Source organism: Chenopodium album, chromosome 7 (genome assembly GCF_948465745.1).
Source record: "Chenopodium album chromosome 7, dcCheAlbu1.1, whole genome shotgun sequence".
Classification (NCBI taxonomy): Eukaryota; Viridiplantae; Streptophyta; class Magnoliopsida; order Caryophyllales; family Amaranthaceae; genus Chenopodium; species Chenopodium album.
The window spans coordinates 38471432-38497750 of NC_137840.1; positions in this window are offsets into that span (position 1 = coordinate 38471432).

Below are 26319 nucleotides of genomic sequence, written 5' to 3' on the forward strand. Positions count from 1 at the left end.
GGGAAATTGAGTAGAGGGAACACACGGAACCCTAAAAGGATAACAACCCTAAAAACACTACCGCGACATGGCAAAATATGCCGCGACACGGGAAAATGTTGTGTGATGCGACATGTACTGGAGTGACGCGGGAAATATCTGACCTATAAGAGGTAAAACGCATGAAGGGTTACGCAAAAAAGACACAGGACTGTCCTGTTTCACGACAATGGCATTCTGTCACTGGAAACAATGTAGTGGCGCGGCAGATTGTCCCGTGACAAGGCATAGTTTGCCGTGACACGTCAGACTCTAAGTCCCTTTTCCTGTCCAAATACATTTTTGCCCTAATTATGTTCAACCTTTTAAGTGTTGATTCATATTTTCAGGCCATTTCTGGTTTATTATTTATTAATTAGGCTAAAATAATAATAATAATAAATGAATAAAAAGTTTTGGGCCAAAAAAAATTAAACTATGCTTTGACTAAACATCAAGACTGATCTGTTGACCATCAAATTTAATTAAATATTATTTTCAAAGTACTCTCGGGATTTTTTTAGGGTAAAAATACCCTAGACGTGTGGACCAATGAGAGGAGGCCACGTGTCATGTTCAGGATGGCCCAAGTGGCCCAATATCCTCTTGACACGTGTCCCCTTCAGATAAGTTTCTGAAATGGCGGCCTTCAAGGGCCCAAATCCCAAAAGCGCCGTAATTCAGCGCAGCCCACCAAAACCTAGGTAAAGTGACCTAGATAGGGGCACTCCTACCAATGACCCTATAAATAGGGAGATATGTCCCCATTTTTAGGACACATACAATAACTTATTACAACCTACTTTCTCTCTCATCAAAGAAACACCTGAGCTTGCAATCCAAGCAGATTCCCACCTAAATTTCTGTACTCTTTATTCTCTTACAAGTTACTAACTTGATCATCGGAGGCGGAGCTCCACCACCCGAATTCTCCGTTGTTTTGCAGGTACAGCTTGGACCAATCTTTGTGACGTAACTCTTCCATGGGACAAAAACACCCAAAACATTTGGCGCCGTCTGTGGGGAGAGTACCTCAAGGATGGTTTAAGAGTCTGTACCGCCTCATGAGCGTCCGGTAGACAAACCTGAAGTCTTTACTGACCAAGAGGATGATGATCCTTAGGTTGAAACTTATATAGCTAGTGATGGTTCTCTGATAACCAAGCGCATCCGGCCCATAGACACTCTGGAGCGAGGTGCCAGCCAGGCGAGTACAAATCGACCCCCTGGGGAGCCGGAAGGGGAAACCCATACGGCAAGTGGATTAGCTTCGTCACTCAAGATGAACTCATGAAATTCATGACTAGTTTCAAGGGTGAAATTAAAGATCTGATCACGAAGAGCCGGCCTGGCCCAAGCATGGGTTAGTCGGCAAGAGAAACTGCTCTGGAGAAGGGGTAGTTAGTCAGAGATCGGCAACCAACTCCTCATCCAAAGAAGAAGGCAGCCGGGACCATTGATTGGTCCAAGATTCTTCTGCCTCTAAGGAATACCAGCAATCCCGGCCGGACTGAACAGCTGGTGGGAAACAAAAAATCAATTCTTGACGCTCAGGAGATCATCACCCACAAAAGAAATCAGCATCTGTCTGAGTCAACTTTTACATCAAGCTTTCCCCAGCTTTAAGAATACATCTGCAGGGAATATGCCTTCCTTGCATGAGATCCATACAGGTGGTAATACCGTCCATTCTGGCCCTCATATGATTGGGAATGCACCGTATGTACCACCTCTAGTCTACGGTCCGTATTCTCCTCATTCCATGTTGCCGCCCCTTTTCGGAGGTCAGGCGGCATACAACAACGTCCAACCACTGGATTGGCAGCTTCGTCTGCTCCGCTTGGGTGAACAACCTTCTGCGTTCACTCGGGAAATAACCGAGACGGCACAGCTGGCCAAGGTTAAAAATGTGTTGGTAGGTACCTATGACGGAACCTCCAACCCGGAAAATCACCTCATAGCTTACACTAACCTCATGTATATACAGGGGTTGGATGATGCCACTTGGTGACGATGTTTTCCTACATTGAAGAGCATTTCCCAACAATGGTTTGGCAACTTGCTAGCCGGATCCATTGATAGTTTCAGGAAGCTTGCCTTCCTATTTGCTTACTTCTCAATGAACATCCCTGCGAAGAAAACAACTCTTGACTTGAGCACCATTAAGTAGGGAGAGAGAGAAGGATTGCGCTCTTATGTCAGGCGGTTCAGTCTGATCTAAATTTATATTCAAGGACTGTCTGATGAGGTAGCTTTTACATACTTCTTTAAGTTTCGGCCCCCGATCTTTCAGCGGCCTTAGTACCGCCGGATCTTTCCCCGGATCCATTAGAGCAGGCGGCCACTTCACCGTCTACCTCGCGTACGCTCTAGCTCCCGGAAGAAGAGGGAGCCTCTTCATCAGAATTACCGCTCTCCTCCAAATCCTCATGTTCCCAATCCGGAACAACCTCGTCGGCAGGGACTTCCATAGTGCGCCGACTCTTAGATTTTCTAAACGTTTGTTTGAATCTGGCCATTGTGTCCTGCACAGACACAAAGAGGGAGGAATTCGCAGATGAGCACAACAGTTTCGACAGTCCAAAAAAGGCACCTCTTGTTCTAGACTCAGCTGTTCCTAGAGACCGGCTGAGTATCTTAGGTAGTGCCGAGTGTGTGGATTGAGAACTCATTTTATTTCTAAGACTATTTATACAGGCTGGAAAAAGAATGTATACAAGTTGGAAAAGAAAAACTAAAAATGGTACAGGCGGTTACCTTACTTTTAACTCTAAAAAATATAAAAACAGCTACAGACGGTGACCAGGTGTTGCAAGATTAGCACACGGAAATCCGGGAAACTTTGACGCAGACGGAAGCAAAGAATCTCTCTCTAAAAATCTCTTTTTTCTCTCTGTAAAAAGTCAAATGAAAATGAAGTGAGAGTAAAGGGGGGGGGGGGGGGGGTAAACTTCTATTTATAGAAAATGAAAACGGGGGTATCCCGTTTGAAATTTAAATTTTACTATCCGTTGTTATTGTTCACCTTTGATAGGCGGACACGTGTCACAGGCATCACGTGACATGCATGTGACCCTTGTGAGGGGCAAATGTTTAGGGTAAAAATACCCTCAACATGTGGACCAATGAGAGGAGGCCACGTGTCAAGTTTAGGATGGCCCAAGTGGCCTAATCGACTTACCCTTCTGGTTGGGTGAAAAAGGAAAAGGACAACACCTTGTCGTTAAATTCTTGGTTGCTGAGGAACTGACCGCCTAAAACATTATCCTAGGCCGTCAAACCCTCAATGAAGCCAAGGTTGTAATCATCCCTTCCCTCATGCTCATCAAGTATGAGAGGGATGATGGCTGTTGTATATTTGGAGTATCAACCCGAAATATACAAGGGATGAACCAAGATAAGTAAGACTAATGAACCAAATAGCTTCTTAGCTACAGTCACACCACTAAGAAACGAAATGGATTCCTAAGATCACAAGCCAACTAGTAGCCTAAACTAGCTAACTAAGCAAAGGAAACGAAATTCCAAATCCAAGAATTTCAGGTTTTGTTTCTAATCCAAGAAACGAATGTAAGACAAGTTTTTTTAATGTTTTAATAATCTCCTTTCTCATTCACATTTGCTTGCTATTTATAGTAAACAAGCATCCTTAAGTACAAGCTAAACTAAGTGAGATGTCAGCCCACTTGTTACACGCTTAAGCTAAGCATCAAAACAGATTTTGTGTCTAGATACATCAAAAACAGATTTTGTGTCTAGATACATTAAAAACAGATTTTGTGTCTAGATACATTAAAAACAGATTTTGTGTCTAGATACATTAAAAGTGGTGGTCACAACCTCCTCAATTAAGCCTCAACCAAGCAGCAAGTAAGAAGCAAAACAGCCCCTTAATTGACGCCCAATTCAACAGCAAAAAGAAGTGTAACTCCTCCTTGATTCAAGCCTTGGATCAAGCTTGGATGTATGTAGACAAGAGTGTATTTGGACGCCTTTTGATGCTCAAATGCTGAAATGACGCCCACTTGGATTGATAGTTTGCAACTCCTCATTGAAGCTGATTGTAACACCCAAGTTAAATGGCTGCCTTCTTGTTGTATCTTGTACTTGTACTTCATGTGAATGTGACACTACATTTTCGAACTTTAACAAGCTAAAGAAAACTTAAAGAAAATAAAACTAATTTGCAAACTTAAAATAAGACTAAAGTTTACAATTTATTCAAAGCATAAAATGAACTAGATTGAACTTGTTAATAAGAACAACAAGAAACTCAAAGGATTGAATATCTTGCTGCACCTGGATAGAACGCATAGCACCAATGCATGATGCTATGTCTTGAACTAAAGAAACGTCCATAACCAAGTTGTTAGGCTTGGCTACAACATTCCCCCCTTCTTGAAAAGAGTTTGCCCTCAAACTCGGCAACTCTTCAAACTCATCATAGTAAGGTGATAAATCAGCCACATTAAAGGTGCTAGAAACACCATAGTCTCCGGGCAACTCAACTTTGTAAGCATTATCATTCACCTTTTCAACAATAGCAAATGGACCATCACTACGAGGACTAACCTTAGACCGTCTTTTGGAAGGAAATCTTTCCTTTCGAAGATGAATCCAAACTAAATCACCGGGCTGAAACTGGACCTCCTTTCTTTTCTTGTCATAGTATGCCTTTGTCTTTGCATTAGCTTGTTCAATTTTGGAACGAACTTGCTCATGCATAGATTTAATTTCTTTTGCACGCACCTCGGCATCATTGCTGAACTTGCTTGGTGAGGGAATGGGAGTGAGATCGATAGGAGTGCACGTATTGAATCCATACACCACTTCAAAAGGACTCAAACCTGTCGTCTTGCTAGGTACACGATTGTAAGCAAACTCTGCATGAGGACGCATCTCTTCCCATTGCTTGGGACGTTTAGTAGCCAAAGACCGCAACAAGGATCCCAAAGTTCTATTAGTCACTTCGGTTTGACCATCTGTTTGAGGATGACTTGAAGTGCTAAAGTTCAATTTCGTGCCCATCTTCCTCCACAATGTAAGCCAAAAATGACTTAGAAATTTTGGATCACGATCACTCACCATGGATTTAGGTACACCATGCAAACGAACAATCTCATTGAAGAACAAGTTAGCAACATGAGTAGCATCATAAGTTGTATGACAAGAAATAAAATGAGCCATTTTAGAAAAACGGTCCACAACAACCATAATGGAATCTTTCTTTCGTTGGGTCATAGGAAGTCCCACAACGAAATCAAGACTAACATCTTCCCATGGAGCTTGCGGAATAGGTAAGGGCAAAAGATAGCCTTGTGGAAGACTATGACTCTTGGAATTTGACATATCACACATCTCTTCACAATGAACTCCACATCACGAACCAATCTAGGCCAATGAAAGTACTCTTGGACAAGAAGAGTAGTCTTCTCTATGCCAAAGTGTCCCGCCATTCCTCCTTCATTAAACTCTTTGATAAGAGATTCTCTTAGGCTTGACCTTTGAATGCACAACCTGTTTCCTTTGAACAAATAGCCATCTAAAATGTAATAATCTTTGTAAGCATGATTAGAACATTTTAGAAATAAATCACCAAAGTCATGATCGTTTTTGTAACTTGCTTTCACATCTTCAACACTAATCACTCTTGCCTTGAAAGAATTCAAGAATGTGTATCTCCTTGAAAGTGCATCAGCTCCTTTGTTCACGACGCCTCTCCTATGCTGGATCACAAAATGAAAAGCTTGCAAATACTCCACCCATTTGGCATGGCGTGGTTGGAGTTTTTGTTGGCTTTGAAGATATTTGAGAGCTTCATGATCTGAATGAAGGATGAACTCCTTGGAAATGAGATAATGTCTCCAATGGTCCAAAGCACGAACAAGAGTAAAGAACTCCTTATCATAGGTGCTGTACTTCCGTTGTGCTTCATTGAGTTTTTCACTAAAGTAGGCAAGGGGACGCCCAACTTGTGACAAAATAGCACCAATACCAACTCCACTAGCATCACATTCAACTTCAAAAACTTCATCAAAGTTAGGTAAAGAAAGAATGCGTGCACTAGTAAGTTGACGTTTTACCTCATCAAAGGCCTTTTGAGCCTTATCATTCCAAACCAACTTCTGATTTTTAGTTAGCTCGGTGATAGGTGCCATGAGAGTACTAAAATTTCGCACAAATCTCCTATAGAAAGAAGCAAGTCCATGAAAACTACGAACTTGTTGAATTGTTTGTGGCGTGGGCCACTCACGAATTGCAGCAACTTTCTTTTCATCAACCTCTATGCCTTGAGATGAAACTTTGAAACCAAGAAAAATAACTTGGGAAGTGAAAAAATGACAGTTCTCTAAGTTACCATATAGTTGCTCACGAGCAAGGGCTTCAAAAACCTGTTGCAAATGCCTAGCATGCTCTTCTTCTTCCCTACTATACACCAAAATATCATCAAAATAGACTACAACAAATTTACCCATGAAAGGTTGCATAACCTGATTCATAAGGCGCATAAATGTAGATGGTGCATTAGACAAACCAAATGGCATCACAAGCCACTCATAGAGGCCCTCCTTTGTCTTGAAAGCGGTCTTCCATTCATCTCCTTCGAAAATTCGAATTTGATGATAGCCACTTCTCAAATCAATTTTAGAGAACACTTTAGAACCCTGCAAATCATCAAGTAAATCATTCAACCTTGGAATAGGAAACCGGTACTTGATAGTGATTTTATTGATTGACCTACTATCAACACACATTCTCCATTCTCCATTTTTCTTAGGTACAATCAAAGTAGGACAAGCACATGGACTAAGAGACTTACGAATAAGACCCTTTGATAACAATTCCTCCACTTGTCTTCTAATTTCCTCGGTTTCTTTGGGATTGGTTCTATAGGCTGGTTTGTTTGGGAGCATGGATCCGGGTACAAGATCAATCTTGTGTTGGATGTCACGCTTTGGGGGTAATCCGTGAGGGATATCTTTGGGGAAAACATGGGAATAGGTTTTGAGAAGAGAGGTGAGGAGTGGGTGGTTTTCTTCTTTGGACGGTTGAGAGGGGGTATCAAGTTGGCTCAAAATGAAGTGTTTGTGAACTCTATATTCATGGAATTCAGATTTTATGAGAGTGGTGAGGGAAGTGGGAGGCGTGGGTATGGGGTGATCATTTTTGAGGATTAAAGGGGTAAGGACAATTTTCTTTCCGTCCTTAGAAAAGGAGTAGGTGTTTTTGTAACCATCATGCATCACACGCCTATCAAATAACCAAGGTCTACCAAGTAAAACATGACATGCATCCATAGGTACAACATCACACCATAATTTTTCCTCATAAGTTTTACCAATGCTAAATGATAACAAGACTTGTTGTGTGACATGAATCCCTTTACTATGACTTAACCATTGAATTTTATATGGTTTAGGATGAGGGATAGTTTTCATTTTCAACTTGTCTATCACAACTTGCGAAGCTACATTGGTACAACTACCTTCATCAATAATCAAAGTGCATACCTTTCCACCAATGGTGCAACGAGTGTGAAAGATTGCCTCACGTTGCAAGCTCCCTTCTTGGTCCAACATATTGCTAAGCGTACGTCAAACCACCAAGCATTCTCCTTCATCCGGACCTAGGCACGCATACTCATCATTCTCTTCAAGATTGCTGTCCTCTTCAACCTCTAATTCGTCCTCCTCTTCATACTCTACCAAAGTAACAATTTTTTTATTTGGACAATCACTAGCCATATGTCCAAGGCCTTGACACCTAAAGCATCTTCTTGGGGCTGGATTTGGGTTGGAATTTTGGGTGTTTTGTGAAGGTGGTTTAGAAGTAGGCTGATTGGATGTGGGTTTGAAAGGTGGGAAATTGGATGTTTGCTTTCTTTGGGGAAATGAGGTTTGAGATGCAAAACGTGATGATTCACTTTTGCCACTTGCTTTTTGTTGCTGCTCAATCTTATGTGCTAAGATAATGAGCTCTTCAAGGGTGGTGTAAGGGTGTAGTTCGGCCACATTGGCTATTTTTGGGTCAAGTCCACCTAGGAACCGAACCAAAGTTTGAGGCTCATCTTCCTCTACTCCACACTTCATAACAAATCCTTCAAACTCCCTAGCATATTCCTCTACTGATTTCGTACCTTGCTTAAGGTTATGGAATTTTGAAAAGTTTTCTTGCACATAGTATGTGGGAAGAAACTTTTGTTTCAACAATTTCTTCATCTTAACCCATGATCTCACTTTTTCTTTGTCTTGCCTTTCCCTCTTGGCGCACACACTAGCCCACCAAGTTGAGGCATATTTCCGTAGCTTCAAGGCCACAATTTTAACCTTTTTCTCTTCCGGTGTTTGCTTATAGTCAAACACTCTCTCTACCGTTCTTAACCATTCTACAAACTCATCAGCATCGAGTTTGCCATCATATTCAGGAATGTCTGCTTTTATGTCATTATTAGGCCGTGACCTTTCTCTTTCATGAGAAGGTCTATCATTGTGATTGAAATTAGATTCACTCAATTCTTCATCACTATGATTGGGTGAGCCCTCTTTTTGATGGCGCAACTTAATAGAAAGATCTTTTAACTGATCTTGCAAGTATTGCATTCTTTGCTCCATATCTACTTTCTCTTGTGCAACCTTATTGACATATTCTTGCCAATTAGGGGGTGGGATGTCGGACATGGTTTGTGTTTGGGGTATGTGTTTGGGTATGTGTTTGGGTATTTGTTTTGCTAGATCCCCCTCCTTCTAGCGCCAAATGTTGTATATTTGGAGTATCAACCCGAAATATACAAGGGATGAACCAAGATAAGTAAGACTAATGAACCAAATAGCTTCTTAGCTACAGTCACACCACTAAGAAACGAAATGGATTCCTAAGATCACAAGCCAACTAGTAGCCTAAACTAGCTAACTAAGCAAAGGAAACGAAATTCCAAATCCAAGAATTTCAGGTTTTGTTTCTAATCCAAGAAACGAATGTAAGACAAGTTTTTTTAATGTTTTAATAATCTCATTTCTCATTCACATTTGCTTGCTATTTATAGTAAACAAGCATCCTTAAGTACAAGCTAAACTAAATGAGATGTCAGCCCACTTGTTACACGCCTAAGATAAGCATCAAAACAGATTTTGTGTCTAGATACATCAAAAACAGATTTTGTGTCTAGATACATTAAAAACAGATTTTGTGTCTAGATACATTAAAAACAGATTTTGTGTCTAGATACATTAAAAGTGGTGGTCACAACCTCCTCAATTAAGCCTCAACCAAGCAGCAAGTAAGAAGCAAAACAACCCCTTAATTCACGCCCAATTCAACAGCAAAAAGAAGTGTAACTCCTCCTTGATTCAAGCCTTGGATCAAGCTTGGATGTATGTAGACAAGAGTGTATTTGGACGCCTTTTGATGCTCAAATGCTGAAATGACGCCCACTTGGATTGATAGTTTGCAACTCCTCATTGAAGCTGATTGTAACACCCAAGTTAAATGGCTGCCTTCTTGTTGTATCTTGTACTTGTACTTCATGTGAATGTGACACTACATTTTCGAACTTTAACAAGCTAAAGAAAACTTAAAGAAAGTAAAACTAATTTGCAAACTTAAAATAAGACTAAAGTTTACAATTTATTCAAAGCATAAAATGAACTAGATTGAACTAGTTAATAAGAACAACAAGAAACTCAAAGGATTGAATATCTTGCTGCACCTAGATAGAACGCATAGCACCAATGCATGATGCTATGTCTTGAACTAAAGAAACGTCCATAACCAAGTTGTTAGGCTTGGCTACAACAATGGCTCTGTTGGTTCTTTAATTGGGGATCAAAAGACGGTCCGGGAGTGCTACCTCTCAATCGTCAAGGATACTGTGGCCCCAGGCGGCTAAGGGCAAGAACTAATAGGCCTTGACAATGTCAAGGATTCCACCCCAGCCCCACCAGAAGCCGGGAAGAAAATAAAGGCCCCTCTATTGGTGGAGGTGAAGAAAGAGAAAAATAGCAATCACTAACTGGGGAACGGTCAGATGAGCTCCGTCCTCAACCAGTTGGAGAACATATTGATATACCTCTGGACGACAGCCGTTAAGGATGGGACGGCTGCTTATGCTAAGCTGGGTGCAGACCTACACCTATTGCTTAAAGAATACAAAGACATTTTTGCCTTTGAAGTGGAAGAAATGCTAAGCGTCAGTCCGGATCTTGCTGTCCACAAACTCGCCGTGGATCCTAAAAAGAAGCCCATCCGGCAAAAGAAAATAAATTACAGCGAGGAGAGAAGTCAGGCGGCAGCTGTCGAAGTAAAAAAGATGTTGGGAGCTGGGTTCATTCGGCCATGTAATTTTCCCGACTGGGTGGCAAATGTTGTGCTTGTAAAGAAGCCGAATGGTATTTAGCGTATGTGTGTTGATTACACAGACCTCAACAAGGCATGTCCTAAGGATAGTTACCCACTTCCAAAGATCGACAGTCTGGTCGATTCGACAGCCGGGCATGCATTGATGAGTTTCATGGATGCCTACTCCAGCTTCCATAAGATACCCTTGTGGAAAAAAGATCAAGAGAAGACGGCCTTCGTCATTGATCAGGGGTTATTCTGTTATACTGTGATGTCGTTTGGCTTGAAAAATGCGCCGGCTACATTCCAACGGATGATTAATACGGTCTTCATTAATCAAACTGGGAGGAATGTGGAAGCGTACATTGATGACATGATAGTCAAATCCAAGCAGCAGGCGGATCACCTTGCTGATATCCGAGAAACCTGCACCACACTCAAGCGACATAAGGTTATGCGAAATCCAAAGAAATGCGTCTTTAGTGTTGAGTCGAGGAAGTTTCTCGGATTCCTGATTGATGAAAGGGGGATAGAGGCTAACCCCGAGAAGATACAGGCAGTAATTGACATGAAGTCACCCCGCACTGTCAAGGAAGCTCAAAGACTAACCGGTTTCCTTGCGGCTTTAGGGAGGTTCCTCAGCCGGTCAGGTGACAAATGCCTTTACTTCTTCCAAGCAATCAAGAAGAAGACCAAATTTGAATGGGGGGATGATGCTGAGGCGGCCTTTCAAAAGCTGAAAGAACATTTGCACTCTTTGCCAAGGATTATTAGCCCTCTGCCCAAAGAGACGTTAAACAAGTACCTAGCCGTCTCAGATCATGCTCTCATTGTTGTTCTCCTTGTTGAGAGAGAAAGCATCCAGCTTTTGGTCTATTTCACTAGCCATGTGCTAAAAAATGCTGAACTCCGGTACCCCAAGGTTGAAAAATTTATCCTTTCACTATATATAGCATTCAAGAAATTGAAGCCGTACTTTCTAGCTCATCTGGTGATAATTTACACCGATCAACCCCTCAAGCGGTCAATGTCTACCTTAGAGTCATCCAGTAGAATGTTTAAATGGGCTATTGAAATGCAATGTCTTGAAATCACTTTTGAACCCATAAAGGCAGTGAAAGGTCAGTCGTTTTCCGACTTCATTGTTGAAATGAAACGACCAATACCACCGGATAACATTGATCAGGTTTGGAAAGTGTATGTAGACGGGAGCTCGACGAAGAACGGTTGTGGTGCAGGAATTATATATGAGTCCCTTGAGGTGGACAAATTTAAATATGCAATGCGGTTTAAGATTCAAGCCTCAAATAAAGAGGAGGAATATGAAGCCCTACTAGTCGGAATCCGCATGTGTAAGGCAGCAGGGGCAACAAATTGACGCCTACTCTGATTCACATTTGGTCGTAAGCCAGTGTGAGGGAAAATAAGAGGCAACTCATCCGGCTATGATCAAGTATCTTCAGGCAGTCAAAGAAGAGGTCGGGGCACTTGAAGATTTCTGTCTAAGTCAAGTGCCTAGGTCAGATAACAACCACGCGGATGCATTGTCCAAATTAAAATCTTTCGCCTGCTGTGATACGCCTCGGTCAGTCTTTTGAGAAGTTATGGAAAAAAGAAGTATATATGTAGAGCCCATTGGAATCCTAGACCGGAGCTCTACCTGGATGGATGGCATCCAGGCATATTTAACAGACGACACACTTCCCGATTCACCACAAGAGGCAGCCGTCATGAAGAAGCGAGCAGCAAACTTCAAGATGAGAAATGGAGAACTCTTCAAGGCGGGTTTCGTTAAACCTCTATTGAAGTGTGTTACCCCAGAAAAGGGTAAAGAAGTTCTTGAAGAATTGCATGCTGGATACTGTGCCTCTCATATAGGCGGCAGGTCCCTAGCCGTCAGAGCCAAGCGACATTTCTTTTGGCCTACTCTTGAAGCAGACGCTAAAGAGTTGGTGAAGAGGTGTGACAAATGCCAGAGGTTGGGCAAGCTTATTGACCGCCCAACTAATGATCTGAAGGCAATCCACAGCCCAGTCACGTTTGCTAAGTGAGACATGGATATCTTGAGTCCTTATACGCTTGCTCCAGGTGGAAAGCGTTATATTTTGGTGGCTGTGGATTACTTTACCAAATAGGTAGAGGCTGAGCCGGTCAAGAACATTAAGACAAAGGATGTCATCTCAATCATTTGGAAGAACGTTATCACCCAATTTGGGGTACCTATGTCTATGGTGTTTGATAATGGCCCTCGGTTTGAGTAATGGCTATGAAATAATCCTAGACGGAATATTACCACCCGGGTAAGAGGCTAGAAGCACATGTTCTAATGGTCGGCTGTGCACTTGGTTTGGGGCAATCACCATTGTGATTGATTGGCCTAAAAACACCGCATACTTCTCCAAGTATCAAGTGTTTTCAAGCCAATCAATCAATTTGAAATAAAACCAACCACACAGTCGTCCAGGGGCAAGAGTAGCCTGATTGCAAACATGCTTTTTTAATTTAGGAAAAATATTAAAAAATTGCAGTATATACGCAAAATTCAAGCACAAATATACGTATAAACAACTAACTGAGTCGGAATACTTCATATTGAAAATGGCACAAAGGCCAGAATAATTGTTAACCGGAATAACATCCGGAGAAGAAGCAAAAGGAATTTATTGTTACCCAACTCCACAGTTAGTAAAAATACAACATTACTGGGCATACAAGCCGGAAAAGAAAGAAATTGGCATACTACCGCTGAATTTGGGGAGGCTGATTCAAGGCTAAGGGGGAAGCTACTGCTTCGGCTAGTTCTGACCGGCTGGGAGGGCTTCTGAATGGTTGTCATCCACTTGAGGTTTGCTGCCTTCATTTTGTTCTTCCTCCGCCGGCTCCTCATTATCTGAGACTTCATATCCCAGCTCTACAGCCCAATCCTTGAAGCGAAGCGGAGATGTCTCTCCCAGCACTTTGGCATCATACACCGCAGTGGCGTAATCATACCAAAGTTTGTAGACTTCAAAGTCAACATCCGGGTAGAGGAGCCCCCATGTTATCTTCAAGCGGGCAACATTTTCTCGCTCATTCTCGTCACTCAGTGGGGTCTGCTCCTTTGCAATCTCATCCGCTTGCTGGTTCCGCAGATTGACGATCTCCACCCCCTGCCGTTTGACGTCTACCCGGAGCTTTGTGTTCTCCTTGTCAGCGTCCTCTAATGCATTGAGTTTAGATTGAGCATCCTTGAGTTTTAGCTTAAGGTCATTAGCCCGGCTGGTGGCCGCATCATTCGCAGCCGTCAAGCTCCGGATCAGCTCCTCCTATTTCAACTCTACTACTTTAATCTCTAAATCACACATATAATTAGCGCAGAGTTGAGGTTTTCAAGGGCCCTCCGTTTGGCGTCATTTACCTTTTCTTGCTTCCGCCTGAAGGGGCCTCGGAGCCCATTCAACCTCAGCATTACCTGAGAAAAAGGGGTAGCCGAATTATGAAATACTTGATAAAAATGTAGAAAAAAAATCAGAATTGAGCTGAAGAATCTTTTACCTTAGCCAGTTGGCCCATTATCCGGTCAAAGTCCACCACCTGCAGATCAGGTAAGGGTCCTCAGCATTCGTTTGGATAACCCAACAAGATTTGGCTCGTCGGATGTAAGATCTGTACCAAAAGAAGTAGTTTTACTTAGTGAGAAGGATGCAGCATAGTTGGCATTCATTCGTTGCCGGCTGCTGACTGAACCCCCTGAAGGGTGTACCTTAGTCTTGACTAACATGATGTTAAGTGGCCAAGGTATTTCAATCTTGCCCTTACCTTAGTTTCCGGATTGGGCTTTGAAGTCTCCTCCCCAGTTGTTGCCGCACCGGCTGCAACATTAGGTGGCTAGACACCCTTCGATGTTGTAGAGACATCAAGGGCATTCTTTTACGAGCGTTCTGAGCTTTCATTCAGAATTTTCATTGCAGAAGGAGATTTGCCCCCGGTCGTAGGACGACCTGGGTTGGTAGTAGAAGTTGACTGGGGGGTCCCTCCTGGCGGCCTTGGCAGCCGGGGTCTTTTCCAGATCCTCCCATTGCCTTTTGAAAAGCTTGGAGATGGAGCGTGGAACGTGTTTAGTAGAGTCCTACAAATTAAGAGTTAAATGTGCCCAACCGGCGAAATACCTTTGCAAGAAATGTGAAGAAAAAGCTAAAGTCAAGCGGTCTTACCCCGCCTTTCTTAACCTCCTTGGCCTCAATGGCTGCTCTCTTTGAGAGCGCGCTTTCCTTGCGCTGTTGCGCTTCTGACTTAGCCGGGGTTTTGGCTGGGTCAACCATTTTCAAGGCGTCGGCAGCAAGAAGAAAATAAAAGTTAGGAAAAATCATAAAAAGTTTGTAGTACAAAATAAAAACTACAGACATGCCTGATGCAATTGGATCTACCCTTGGGAAACATGGGGCTTAACCCATAGGCAGACAGAAAGCATTCATCTTTGAAGTAGTCTGGGTGGGGGATCTAGTTTTTTAGAACAATGATGTGAGTCCCATCCACTAAGGGCTCAGTATTCGTTTCAAAGAAACCCTGGCAGCCTTCAAGGACCAAACTTCAAGGGCGCCGAAAATGGCGCTGCCCTAATCCCTAGGTCATCAAACCCTAGGGTAGGCACAATTCTCAAGGTCCCTATAAATAGGGACATTCCACCCATTTATTGGGGCACGTTACATTCCAATATTTATTGAGTTGTCGTTCTCAAGAAATAGACAGCACCTGAGCTTAGAATCCGAGCAAATAACTTAATTTTTGCACATTTTACTCCGAATCCATACTAACTTAATCTTTGGAGGCAGACCACTAACCATTCGGTGCTCCGTTTGTTTTGCAGGTACAGGCGTCCTTGCTGAATCCAGTCTTGAGTTGTAACTCTCCCGAGGGACACAAATACCCCGAAACAGATGGTTGGGCCATAAAATTGGAAATTTCTTTCCATTTTATTGATTTTTAAGGAATATATTTTAGTTCAAATTCGACAAATATTACCAATTGTTCAAATTAAAGGTTCATGAACTAAGAGCCGGGCTGGCCCAAGTAGGGGTCATTCGGCCAAGAAGACTCCTCTGGAAAAGAGGAAGTCAGTTAGAGATCAGCAGCCAACTCCTCATCCAAAGAAGAAGGCAGTCGGGATCATTGATTGGTCCAAAATTCTTCTTCCTAAGAGGAATACCAACAACACGCGCCAGACTCAACAGCCGGTGGGAAGTAAAAAATCAACTCTTGATGCCCGAGAGATCATCACCCGGAAGAGAAATCAACAGTTGTCTAAGTCGGTTTCGACGTCGAATTTTCCAGACAGCTTCAACAACACTTCTGCAGGGAATGCACTTTCCTTGCATGAGAGTCAGACAGGATGTAATACCGTCCACTCTAGCCCTCAGATGATCGGGACTGCACCATATGTACCTTCTCAGATCTACGGCCAGTATCCACCTTACTACATGCAGCCGACCTTCTTCGCAGGTCAGGCGGCATATAACAATGACCAGCCACTAGACTGGCAGCTCCGTCTGCTACGCCTGAGTGAACAAGCTTCTGCGTTCACCCGAGAGATAACCGAGGCGGCACAGCCGACTAAGGTTTAAAATGTGTTGGTAGGTACCTATGATGGTACCACCAACCCGGAAGATCACCTCATGGCATACACCAAACTCATGTGTTGTAGCCAAGCCTAACAACTTGGTTATGGACGTTTCTTTTGTTCAAGACGTAGCATCATGCATTGGTGCTATGCGTTCTATCCATGTGCAGCAAGATATTCAATCTTTTGAGTTTCTTGTTGTTCTTATTAACTAGTTCATTCTAGTTCATTTTATGCTTTGAATAAATTGTAAACTTTAGTCTTATTTTAAGTTTGCAAATTAGTTGCATTATTAGTTGCATTTTTCTTTAGTTTTCTTTAGTTTGCTAAAAATGTAATGTTACATTCACATAAAGTTCAAGTACAAGCTACATGAAGAAGGCAGCCATTTAAGCATGGAAAACAACATAGAATCCGAAATTCTTTTGGAGGAATCTCAAGGCTTCAAATGGGTGTTACAAGTAGCATCAATGCAGCCATCAAGTGGGCATTCATATGGGCGTTTCTTGCTGCCAGCATTGAGCATCAAAAGGCGTCCAAATACACTATTGTCTACATACATTCAAGCTTGATCCAAGGCTTGAATCAAGGAGGAGTTACACTTTTTTTTGCTGTTTGAATTGGGCGTGAATTAAGGGGCTGTTTTGCTTCTTACTTGCTGCTTGGTTGAGGCGTGATTTTAGGGAAGGTTATGCTCTTACTTGCTGCCTTATTGGACGTGATTTCAGATTTGATGAGGCTTAATTAAGGAGGTTATGGCCGCCACTTTTTAAGCTTATGTATCTACTTAAACAAGGCTTCCTTTAATTGATGTATCTAGACACTAAAGCTGACTTTGATGCTTAGTTTAGGCGTGTACAAGTGAGCTGAAAAGTCACTTGATTTAGCTTGTATTTAGGTTGCTTGTTTACTATAAATAGCAAGCAAATGTGAATGGGAAAATCAGATTATTCAAACATAAAAAAACTTGTCTTACATTCGTTTCTTGGATTAGAAACAAAACCTGAAATTCTTGGATTTGGAATTTCGTTTCCTTTGCTTAGTTAGCTAGTTTAGGCTACTAGTTGGCTTGTGATCTTAGGAACCCAAAACGTTTCTTAGTGGTGTGACTATATCTAAGAAACCTTTGGTTCTTAGCCTTATCTATCCCTTGGTTTATCCCTTGTGTATTTCGAGTGTTACTCCAAATATACAACATTTGTCGCTAGAAGGAGGGGGATCTAGCAAAACACATACCCAAACACGTACCCCAAACACAAACCATGTCCGACATCCCACCCCCTAATTGGCAAGAATATGTCAATAAGGTTGCCCAAGAGAAAGTAGATATGGAGCAACGAATGCAATATTTGCAAGATCAGTTAAAAGATCTTTCTATTAAGTTGCGCCATCAAAAAGAGGGCTCACCCAATCATAGTGATGAAGAATTGAGTGAATCTAATTTCAATCACAATGATAGACCTTCTCATGAAAGAGAAAGGTCACGGCCTAATAATGACATAAAAGCATACATTCCTGAATATGATGGCAAACTCGATGCTGATGAGTTTGTAGAATGGTTAAGAACGGTGGAGAGAGTGTTTGACTATAAGCAAACACCGGAAGAGAAAAAGGTGAAAATTGTGGCCTTGAAGCTACGAAAATATGCCTCAACTTGGTGGGCTAGTGTGTGCGCCAAGAGGGAAAGACAAGACAAAGAAAAAGTGAGATCATGGGTTAAGATGAAGAAATTGTTGAAACAAAAGTTTCTTCTCACATACTATGTGCAAGAAAACTTTTCAAAATTCCATAACCTTAAGCAAGGTACGAAATCAGTAGAGGAATATGCTAGGGAGTTTGAAGGATTTGTTATGAAGTGTGGAGTAGAGGAAGATGAGCCTCAAACTTTGGTTCGGTTCCTAGGCGGACTTGACCCAAAAATAGCCAATGTGGCCGAGCTACACCCTTACACCACCCTTGAAGAGCTCATTATCTTAGCACATAAGATTGAGCAGCAACAAAAAGCAAGAGGCAAAAGTGAATCATCACGTTTTGCATCTCAAACCTCATTTCCCCAAAGAAAGCAAACATCCAATTTCCCACCTTTCAAACCCACATCCAATCAGCCTACTTCTAAACCACCTTCACAAAACACCCAAAATTCCAACCCAAAACCAGCCCCAAGAAGATGCTTTAGGTGTCAAGGCCTTGGACATATGGCTAGTTATTGTCCAAATAAAAAAATTGTTACTTTGGTAAAGTATGAAGAGGAGAACGAATTAGAGGTTGAAGAGGACAGCAATCTTGAAGAGAATGATGAGTATGCGTGCCTAGGTCCGGATGAAGGAGAATTCTTGGTGGTTCGACGTACGCTTAGCAATATGTTGGACCAAGAAGGGAGCTTGCAACGTGAGGCAATCTTTCACACTCGTTGCACCATTGGTGGAAAGGTATGCACTTTGATTATTGATGGAGGTAGTTGTACCAATGTAGCTTCGCAAGTTATGGTAGACAAGTTGAAAATGAAAACTATCCCTCATCCTAAACCATATAAAATTCAATGGTTAAGTCATAGTAAAGGGATTCATGTCACACAACAAGTCTTGTTATCATTTAGCATTGGTAAAACTTATGAGGAAAAATTATGGTGTGATGTTGTACCTATGGATGCATGTCATGTTTTACTTGGTAGACCTTGGTTATTTGATAGGCGTGTGATGCATGATGGTTACAAAAACACCTACTCCTTTTCTAAGGATGGAAAGAAAATTGTCCTTACCCCTTTAATCCTCAAAAATGATCACCCCATACCCACGCCTCCCACTTCCCTCACCACTCTCATAAAATCTGAATTCCATGAATATAGAGTTCACAAACACTTCATTTTGAGCCAACTTGATACCCCCTCTCAACCGTCCAAAGAAGAAAACCACCCACTCCTCACCTCTCATCTCAAAACCTATTCCCATGTTTTCCCCAAAGATATCCCTCACGGATTACCCCCAAAGCGTGACATCCAACACAAGATTGATCTTGTACCCGGATCCATGCTCCCAAACAAACCAGCCTATAGAACCAATCCCAAAGAAACTGAAGAAATTAGAAGACAAGTGGAGGAATTGTTATCAAAGGGTCTTATTCGTAAGTCTCTTAGTCCATGTGCTTGTCCTACTTTGATTGTACCTAAGAAAAATGGAGAATGGAGAATGTGTGTTGATAGTAGGTCAATCAATAAAATCACTATCAAGTACCGGTTTCCTATTCCAAGGTTGAATTATTTACTTGATGATTTGCATGGTTCTAAAGTGTTCTCTAAAATTGATTTGAGAAGTGGCTATCATCAAATTCGAATTTTCGAAGGAGATGAATGGAAGACCGCTTTCAAGACAAAGGAGGGTCTCTATGAGTGGCTTGTGATGCCATTTGGTTTGTCTAATGCACCATCTACATTTATGCGCCTTATGAATCAGGTTATGCAACCTTTCATGGGTAAATTTGTTGTAGTCTATTTTGATGATATTTTGGTGTATAGTAGGGAAGAAGAAGAGCATGCTATGCATTTGCAACAGGTTTTTGAAGCCCTTGCTCGTGAGCAACTATATGGTAACTTAGAGAAGTGTCATTTTTTCACTTCCCAAGTTATTTTTCTTGGTTTCAAAGTTTCATCTCAAGGCATAGAGGTTGATGAAAAGAAAGTTGCTGCAATTCGTGAGTGGCCCACGCCACAAACAATTCAACAAGTTCGTAGTTTTCATGGACTTGCTTCTTTCTATAGGAGATTTGTGCGAAATTTTAGTACTCTCATGGCACCTATCACCGAGCTAACTAAAAATCAGAAGTTAGTTTGGAATGATAAGGCTCAAAAGGCCTTTGATGAGGTAAAACATCAACTTACTAGTGCACCTATTCTTTCTTTACCTAACTTTGATGAAGTTTTTGAAGTTGAATGTGATGCTAGTGGAGTTGGTATTGGTGCTGTTTTGTCACAAGTTGGACGTCCCCTTGCCTACTTTAGTATAGCACCTATGATAAGGAGTTCTTTGCTCTTGTTCGTGCTTTGGACCATTGGAGACATTACCTCATTTCCAAGGAGTTCATCCTTCATTCAGATCATGAAGCTCTCAAATATCTTCAAAGCCAACAAAAACTCCAACCACGCCATGCCAAATGGGTGGAGTATTTGCAAGCTTTTCACTTTGTGATCAAGCATAGGAGAGGCGCCATGAAAAAAGGAGCTGATGCACTTTCAAGGAGATACACACTCTTGAATTCTTTCAAGGCAAGAGTGATTAGTGTTGAAGATGTGAAAGCAAGTTACAAAAATGATCATGACTTTGGTGATTTATTTCTAAAATGTTCTAATCATGCTTACAAAGATTATTACATTTTAGATGGCTATTTGTTCAAAGGAAACAGGTTGTGCGTACCATGATCAAGTCTAAGAGAATCTCTTATCAAAGAGTTTCATGAAGGAGGAATGGCGGGACACTTTGGCATAGAGAAGACTACTCTTCTTGTCCAAGAGTACTTTCATTGGCCTAGATTGGTTCGTGATGTGGAGTTCATTGTGAAGAGATGTATGATATGTCAAAAGGCCAAGAGTCATAGTCTTCCACAAGGCTATCTTTTGCCCTTACCTATTCCGCAAGCTCCATGGGAAGATGTTAGTCTTGATTTCGTTGTGGGACTTCCTATGATCCAACGAAAGAAAGATTCCATTATGGTTGTTGTGGACTGTTTTTCTAAAATGGCTCATTTTATTTCTTGTCATACAACTTATGATGCTACTCATGTTGCTAACTTGTTCTTTAATGAGATTGTTCGTTTGCATGGTGTACCTAAATCCATGGTGAGTGATCGTGATCCAAAATTTCTAAGTCATTTTTGGCTTACATTATGGAGAAAGATGGGCACGAAATTGAACTTTAGCACTTCAAGTCATCCTCAAATAGATGGTCAAACCGAAGTGACTAATAGAACTTTGGGATCCTTGTTGCGGTCTTTGGCTACTAAACGTCCCAAGCAATGGGAAGAGATGCTTCCTCATGCGGAGTTTGCTTACAATCGTGTACCTAGCAAGACAACAGGTCTGAGTCCTTTTGAAGTGGTGTATGGATTCAATCCGTGCACTCCTATTGATCTCACTCCCATTCCCTCACCAAGCAAGTTCAGCAATGATGCCGAGGTGCGTGCAAAAGCAATCAAGTCTATGTATGAGCAAGTTCGTTCCAAAATTGAACAAGCTAATATAAAAACAAAGGCTTACTATGACAAGAAAAGAAAGGAGGTCCAGTTTCAGCCCGGAGACTTAGTTTGGATTCATCTTCGAAAGGAAAGATTTCCTTCCAAAAGACAGTCCAAGGTTAGTCCTCGTAGTGATGGTCCATTTGCTATTGTTAAAAAGGTGAATGATAAAGCTTACAAAGTTGAGTTGCCCGGAGACTATGGTGTTTCTAGCACCTTTAATGTGGCTGATTTATCTCCTTACTATGATGAGTTTGAAGAGTTGCCGAGTTTGAGGGTAAACTCTTTTCAAGAAGGGGGGAATGTTGTAGCCAAGCCTAACAACTTGGTTATGGACGTTTCTTTAGTTCAAGACGTAGCATCATGCATTGGTGCTATGCGTTCTATCCATGTGCAGCAAGATATTCAATCTTTTGAGTTTCTTGTTGTTCTTATTAACTAGTTCATTCTAGTTCATTTTATGCTTTGAATAAATTGTAAACTTTAGTCTTATTTTAAGTTTGCAAATTAGTTGCATTATTAGTTGCATTTTTCTTTAGTTTTCTTTAGTTTGCTAAAAATGTAATGTTACATTCACATAAAGTTCAAGTACAAGCTACATGAAGAAGGCAGCCATTTAAGCATGGAAAACAACATAGAATCCGAAATTCTTTTGGAGGAATCTCAAGGCTTCAAATGGGTGTTACAAGTAGCATCAATGCAGCCATCAAGTGGGCATTCATATGGGCGTTTCTTGCTGCCAGCATTGAGCATCAAAAGGCGTCCAAATACACTCTTGTCTACATACATTCAAGCTTGATCCAAGGCTTGAATCAAGGAGGAGTTACACTTCTTTTTGCTGTTTGAATTGGGCGTGAATTAAGGGGCTGTTTTGCTTCTTACTTGCTGCTTGGTTGAGGCGTGATTTTAGGGAAGGTTATGCTCTTACTTGCTGCCTTATTGGACGTGATTCTAGGGGAGTTACACTCCTTTATTTCAGATTTGATGAGGCTTAATTGAGGAGGTTATGGCCGCCACTTTTTAAGCTTATGTATCTAGTTAAACAAGGCTTCCTTTAATTGATGTATCTAGACACTAAAGCTGACTTTGATGCTTAGTTTAAGTGTTGTAGCCAAGCCTAACAACTTGGTTATGGACGTTTCTTTAGTTCAAGACGTAGCATCATGCATTGGTGCTATGCGTTCTATCCATGTGCAGCAAGATCCTCAATCCTTTGAGTTTCTTGTTGTTCTTATTGACTAGTTTAATCTAGTTCATTTTATGCTTTGAATAAATTGTAAACTTTAGTCTTATTTTAAGTTTTCAAATTAGTGTAATTTTCTTTAGCTTGTTAAAGTTCGAAAATGTAGTGTCACATTCACATGAAGTACAAGATACAACAAGAAGGCAGCCGTTAAGCTTGGGAAAAACATAGAATCCGAAAATTCCTTTTGGAATAGAATCCGAAAAATTCCTTTTGGAGGAGTTTCAAAGGCTTTAACTTGGGTGTTACAATCAGCTTCAATGAGGAGTTGCAAGCTATCAATTGAGCCTCCAAGTGGGCGTCATTTCAGTCAACATTTGAGCATCAAAAGGTGTCCAAATACACTCTTGTCTACATACATTGAATCAAGAAGGAGTTACACTTCTTTTTGCTGTTTGAATTGGGCGTGAATTAAGGCGTGATTCTAGGGAAGGTTATGCCCACTTTTTAAGCTGATGTATCTAGACACAAAACATAGCTTCTTTTATTGATGTATCTAGACACAAAACATAGCTTCTTTTATTGATGTATCTAGACACAAAACATAGCTTCTTTTATTGACGTATCTAGACACAAAATCTGTTTTTGATGGTTAGCTTAGGCGTGTAACAAGTGAGCTGAAATTTCACTTAGTTTAGCTTGTACTTAAGGATGCTTGTTTACTATAAATAGCAAGCAAATGTGAATGAGAAAAGGAGAGGATTCAAACATTAAAAAAAAACTTGTTTTACATTCGTTTCTTGGATTAGAAACAAAACCTGAAATTCTTGAATTTGGAATTTCGTTTCCTTTGCTTAGTTAGCTAGTTTAGGCTACTAGTTGGCTTGTGATCTTAGGAATCCAAAACGTTTCTTAGTGGTGTGACTTTATCTAAGAAGCCTTTGGTTCTTAGCCTTATCTATCCTTTGGTTTATCCCTTGTGTATTTCGAGTGTTACTCCAAATATACAACATTAGGCGTGTACAAGTGAGCATAAAAGTCACTTGATTTAGCTTGTATTTAGGTTGCTTGTTTACTATAAATAGCAAGCAAATGTGAATGAGAAAATCAGATTATTCAAATATAAAAAAACTTGTCTTACATTCGTTTCTTGGATTAGAAACAAAACCTGAAATTCTTGGATTTGGAATTTCGTTTCCTTTGCTTTGTTAGCTAGTTTAGGCTACTAGTTGGCTTGTGATCTTAGGAACCCAAAACGTTTCTTAGTGGTGTGACTATATCTAAGAAACCTTTGGTTCTTAGCCTTATCTATCCCTTGGTTTATCCCTTGTGTATTTCGAGTGTTATACCAAATATACATCATCATGTACTTACAAGGGTTGGATGATGCCACTTGGTGTTTGGTGTCAATGCTTCCCGGCTACGTTAAAGGGCATTGCCCAACAACGGTTTGGCAACTTGCCAGCTGGGTGCATTGATAGGGTCATGCAGCTTGCCTTCCTGTTTGCTTCTAACTTCTCAATGAACATCCCTGCTAAGAAAACAAGTCTTGACTTGAGCACCATTAAGTAGGGGGAGAGAGAAGGGTTGCGCTCCTATGTCAGGCGGTTCAATCTGATTAGAATTCAGATCTAAGGACTTTCTGATGAGGTAGCTTTTACAGACTTTTTCAAGGGTCTGAGAGACGGGTCAACTTTTAAGTTTGACCTAGTCACAAAAGGGGCTTTCACTTTACAGGAGGCCTAAGGGAGGCGAAAAGCTATATTCAAGCAACCGACCTCTGCACACCTGGTAATCAGTCGGACTCCAAGAAGTTTGACAAACAAAAAGACAGCCAGCCTGTTCAGCCGGCCAAGAAGAAAGAAGAGAGCAAGAAAAGAAAAGAAGTTTGGGCGGTTAGTGACTTTGACCAGCCGTCCCAGAAGAAGAAGAAGGAATTTAAACCGTACGTCCCTAATTACGAGTTTAACAAGGACTGCAACTCCATCCTCATGGAAATTAAGGACCGGCTGTCCCTAGAGAAGCCGAATCCTATGAAAAGTTCCATTCAATTAAGGAACAAAAACAAATTTTACCAATACCATGAGGAAGTTGGCTGACTAGGGGATGTTAAAGTCCTACATTTCTAAGTCCAAAGGGACTAATAAGAAGAATCCAGGGCAGTCGTCTAAGACACCCCAGCCTGCTAGTAGTTCGGACACTGACAAGGAGTCGGTCTACATAATAGAAGGCGGGTTCTCATACGGTGGCCCTACCATCCGGGGCACCAAGAGCCATCATCGAAAGATGGACAAAGATGATGATGAGTAGGAGTCCGCAAGCTCCTCCTTCCAAGACGTCATGATCACTGAGAAGGACAGGGGCAGCGTCCGCCGTCCGCATGACGACCCGGTTGTCATTGAATGTAAGGTTGCCAGCCAACTGGTTGAACGAATCCTTATTGACACCAGCAGCTCATCAGACATCATCAGCCTCCGGTGCCAGCAAAAGCTAAAATACAATGTCAGCAGCATGCATCCGATTAACCACCCCTTAGTTGGTTTTGGGGGTGGAATGGTTTACCCAGTCGGAAGGGTTGATTTACCAATCCGGCTGAGTGAGAAAGGAAAAGGGCGAAACCTGGTCGTCAAGTTCTTGGTCGTTGAGGAGCTGACCGCCTACAACGTTATTTTGGGCCGACCAACCCTCAACGAAGCTGTAATCATCCCTTCCCTCATGCTCATCAAGTATGAGAGGGATGACGGCTTTGTTACTTCCTTGAATGAAGATCAGAAGACGGCCCGGGAGTGCTATCTCTCAGCCGTAAAAGATACTGTGGCCCCAGACGTCCAGGAACCAATAGACCTTGACAATGTCAAGGATGCCGACCCAGCCCCAGCCCTACCAGCAGTCGGAAAGAAAAGAAAGGCACATCTGCTGGTGGAGGTGAAGAAAGAGAAAAAGTAGCAATCACAGACCGGTGAACGGTCAGATGAGCTCCGTCCCCAACCGGCTGGAGAACATGTTGATATACCTCAGGACGACAGCCGTCCGGAGTGTACTATAAAGGTTGGGACGATTGCTTATGCTAAGTTGGGTGCAGACTAGCACCTTAGAATTCAAAGACATTTTTGCCTTTGAAGTGGAAGAGATGCCAAGCGTCAGCTCGGATCTTTCTGTCAACAAACTCGCCGTGGATCCTAAAAAGAAGCCCATCCGGCAAAAGAAAAGAAATCACGGAGAGAAAAGAAGTCAGGCAGCAGCTACAGAAGTTAAAAAGCTATTGGACGCTGAGTTCATTCGGCCATGTAATTTCCCTAACTGGGTGGCAAATGTTGTGCTTGTAAAGAAGGCGAATGGTACCTGGCGTATGTGTGTTGATTACACAGACCTCAGCAAGGCATGTCCCAAAGACAGTTATCCGCTTCCTAAGATCGACTGTCTGGTCGATTCGACAGCCGGGCATGCCTTGATGAGTTTTATGGATGCCTACTCCGACTTCCATCAGATACCCCTGTGGAAGAAAGATCATGAAAAGACGGCCTTCGTTATTGATCAGGGGTTATTCTGTTACACTGTAATGTCGTTTGGCTTGAAAAATGCGCCGGCTACATTCCAACGGATGATTAATACGGTCTTCATTAATCAAATTGGGAGGAATGTGGAGGCGTACATAGATGACTTGATAGTCAAATCCAAGCAACAGGCAGATCACCTTGTTGATCTCCGAGAAACCTTCACAACACTTGTTTAGGGTAATTTTACCTCGCCACGTGGTACAATCAGAGGATGACACGTGTCAGCCTCATGATGGCCCAAAGTGGACCAATCCCTGCTTGACACGTGTCACTCTAGAAATTAAGGGAAAAGGGCGGCATTCAGGCCTAAATCCCGAGAAAGCCGCAAAACGGCGCAGCCCACCAATGATGAGGGTTTAGTGTCCTAATTAGGGGCACAATTCTTAAAGACCCTATAAATAGGGAAA